Raw genomic sequence first — 4,255 nt, 5'->3', positions numbered from 1 at the left:
GGGGAGTACGAGCCTTCCGTCAACGTGAAGAAGATGGAACTTTTTGGAAATCCTGGGAAGGAGAGTGACAGCAGGGAGACCCAGACAACAGACATGGGCCTGCAGCAGGAAATGTGTGATGTGAACGTTTCAAAACCTGACAACACATTAACCCCACACGTACAGGAGACCATAGGCATTACTGGAATGTATGTGGTTGAACACACCGGTGAGAAACCTTTCGTGTGTGGGGAGTGCGGGTACCGGGCAGCTTATAGGTCTCACATATCCCAACATATGAGAACCCACACAGGAGAGAAACCCTACAAGTGTCACCATTGTGACTATGCTGCTGCACAGAAAGGCAGTCTGGCCTATCATATAGCAACAAAACACACCGGTGAGAAACCCTACATGTGTGGAGAGTGTGGGTATAGGGCGACAAAAATGTTTGACTTAGCAAGGCATATGAGAACTCATACAGGAGAAAAACCCTACAAGTGTGACCAGTGCGACTATTCTGCTGCACAAAAAGGCAACTTGGACCAACACATAGCAGCAAAACACAGTGAGAAACCCTACATATGTTGGGAGTGTGGGTACAGGACAGCTTTTAAGTCATATTTATCCCAACATATGAGAACCCATACAGGAGAAAAACCGTATAAGTGTGACCAGTGCGACTATTCTGCAGCACAGAAATCTGCTTTGCACGCACATCTAGCAAAACACACAGACGGAGGGCGCTATGTGTGTGACGTGTGCGGATACAAGACACCTTATAGACCAACGTTATCTCAACACATGAGAACCCACACAGGAGAAAAACCCTACAAGTGTGACCACTGTGACTTTTCTTCAGCGCGGAAAGATGATTTGAAGAAACATGTAGCAAACCACACCGGTGACAAACCCTTCTTGTGTGTAGAGTGTGGATACAGAGCATATACTAGATCTATCTTATCCGCACATATGAGAAAGCATTCAGGGGAAAAACCCTACAAGTGTGACCAGTGTGACTATTCTGCTGCAGATAAGTCTACTTTGGTCAAACACATACGAAAACATACCGGTGAGAAACCCTACATGTGTGGGGAGTGTGGGTTCAGAACAGCTGGTAGGTCTACCTTATCCCGACACATGAGAACCCACACAGGAGAAAGACGTTACAAGTGTGATCAGTGTGACTATTGTGCAGCACGGAAAGACGATTTGGACAAACATCTAGCAACACACACTGGTGAGAAACCCTTCATGTGTGGGGAGTGCGGGTACAGCACAGCTCGGAAGTCCACCTTATACAGACATATGAGAACGCATTCAGGGAAAAAGCCCTACAAGTGTGACCAGTGTGACTATTCTGCTGCACAGAAATCCGCTTTGGATTTTCACCTGAGAAAACACACTGGCGAGAAACCCTACATGAGTGGCCGGTGTGACTATTCTGCTGCACATAAACGTACTTTGGACCGACACATAATGACACACACTGGTGAGAAACCCTACATGTGTGGAGTGTGGGCAGAGGACAGCTCGAAAGTCTGACTTATCCAGACAAATGAGAACCCATACAGGAGATAGACCCTACCAATGTGACCAGTGCGAATATTTTGCAGCAGAGAAGTCCACTTTGGACAGGCATCTAACAAAGCACACCGATGAGAAATTCTTCATTTGTGTGAACAGCAACTTGACGGTCTAATTTAATCCAACGCAGAACACACACGCATGAGAACACACACAGGAGAAAAACCTTTGTAACTAGTCTGTAGTTAGGAAATCTTACCTGTCGAAACATTTGGCAAGACATACCAAAGAACCTACATCTACGTGTGTGACGAATGTACAGCAAACAACGTTTTTTCGGTCATGTGAAAAAAATTGCATCCAGGAGTGAAAATGTTATCTGTAGTCTTAGTCTATACCTGGGCCCGATAACTACTCTTTAGAAAGGAAATTTACAAAAGAGGCAGACATGTTCAGGTAGTCTGGCAAGAATTTTAGCAAATCTTTTAAGAGCTTGGCTTGAACTAGTGGGTAAGTTAAATTGCTCTCAATACTTTGTAGATGTAGATGTAGGTTCTGTACATAAGATAGTACTTATGCATAGATTTACTTTTTCCTTTCGTGTTAAATTGACTTTCTTTTTTTTTTCTTTTAAGAGTTGTAGAAATTTTACATGTCGTGGAAGTATCTAAACGTTTTTGGCATTGGCATTTTAATTTGTTTTAGTTTAATTTGTTCGACAGGACAACTCTACGTTTGCAACATTTCGCAGCATAATATATACATAGCCAACAATTAGCATATTGCGTATTGTGTACATGTACTTAAATATTCCGTGTACTTGTATTCTGAGGTTATTCTGCATTTTGTCTAGCAATATCTTATACATGTTTGAGAACTTCATGCAGTTTGATAAAGATCATTCAGAGTAAGGGGATGTAAATAAAACAAAGCCATTGATTCTGTGTTGATTTACATTGCCTTCTGATTAATTGGTTTAGCAGTATTACATGGGGTTGGTTATTTATATCCAATCGTTGCGTTCGTTTGGTCAGAATTCAACTTGAATTTGACAAAACTCTGGCTATATCAGCCGTTTTTGTTGACTTGGCCTGCTTGGCCGGGCCTAGAAGTGAAAGCCTCGCATCACAACCCAAGAAAAAGTTATCAAGGCCCTGGCAACATACCTCGCACGATTTACCGCGACGGGGATTCCATGCGCGGTAATATATAGTTCCGAACGTTTGAGAAAAATTGGGCGCAATAGAATTGCTTGCCTTTGCATAAGGTCTTTAGCAGAGTTCATTACACATGTGCGGATGATAGGAATCCTGGGTGTTATGTCAAAGGTCACGGCCCATCAGAAGTAAACATTGTTCCCTTTGCGTAACGGTATCCAGACGGTAATGGCGCATTCAAAATGGCGGAATGTTTATGTTCATTGTTCTTTAACTTTTGGCATATTGCTCAGATTTCATGTTGCCCGCACATGCGTAGTGTACTGTACGAAATAGATTATACCTGGAACTGTGGTGAGATCGCACAGGTCAGCTGTAAGTCCTACTGCTGAAAAAACATGGCTGCCGTGCCGAAAGGAACTAAAAGAACAGCATATTTGATGGTGAAATGAAGTGATGCGCCACTCATTGCCCTAGCTAGAATCAAGTCTTCTGACGAGTTTTCGTCTATCATTTAAGAGCGAGGCTATTGACACACCCAGTGTGTCAATAGCCTAACAGGCTATTGACACACTGAGTGTGTCGATAGCCTGTTTAGGCTATTGGCACACTGAGTGTGTCGATAGCGTGTTAGGCTATTGACACACCCAGTGATAGAAACCACTAAAATGAGGAAACCTTACGATTATATTTGACAATCAACACTCTGAAAAATACAAATGGCATCCTGTGTCCATTATCAACCCAAAATACGATCTTTTTCACGTATTTACGGCACAATTTTAAACATCGGAATCTGCATGCTATCATATAGGGTGCTAGTTTTACTGTCACCGCATGTGATCATTGCAGCCATGTTGGATCGATTAGGAACACGTTTTCAGCTGTGTTTACCGACGAATTCTTGCCATATTGGAGAATTTTCGGCCTCAAAACTTATATCACTAAGGAAGCGAAGTTATAGTTGTTGTTTTACCTCCATTATTTTTAATGTGAAAGAAATATTCTTCCGAGTCGCTGCCGATAGCGCCGGAACCACACGGCCGAAAATTATGACATGTTTTGTGGTCAGTGTTATTTTTGGTTTATATTGTTAACAGAAACTTTAAAAGTTGTTTATATATAAAATATTCTTATATCAAATGGATGTTTAAAAAGGGACAAGAAAAATTGAAAAAAAAAATTATAAAAACTCCGACGCGGACTCGATCCAGGTCGGAGCTGGTTTCATGAATACCCGGGTTACCGCTCTATCCACTACGCTGCGTCATACATACACGATGAAGACTGTATTATTAGGTATCCAGATGTAGGGCATAACTTGAATACGTCCGTCCATTCCAAGATTCAAAGATTCCAATGTCTAATCTTCCGAACAATGTCTAATCAACTATTGCTTGTGTAAAATATTGCCGGAAAGGCATGTTACAAGCTCTGATTGGCTGACTGGCATCTCGGTGTGTCAATAGCCTGTTTGGCTATTGGCACACTGAGTGTGTCAATAGCCACAGCGATCATTTAATGTAGGAAACATTGAAAAACATAAGCCTTTGATGCCTCAAAACCACGAGAGTAGAGCGTTATGCGGCGAA

Source organism: Branchiostoma floridae, unplaced genomic scaffold (genome assembly GCF_000003815.2).
Source record: "Branchiostoma floridae strain S238N-H82 unplaced genomic scaffold, Bfl_VNyyK Sc7u5tJ_1439, whole genome shotgun sequence".
NCBI classification, from domain to species: Eukaryota; Metazoa; Chordata; class Leptocardii; order Amphioxiformes; family Branchiostomatidae; genus Branchiostoma; species Branchiostoma floridae.
This window is presented reverse-complemented; position numbering follows the sequence as displayed.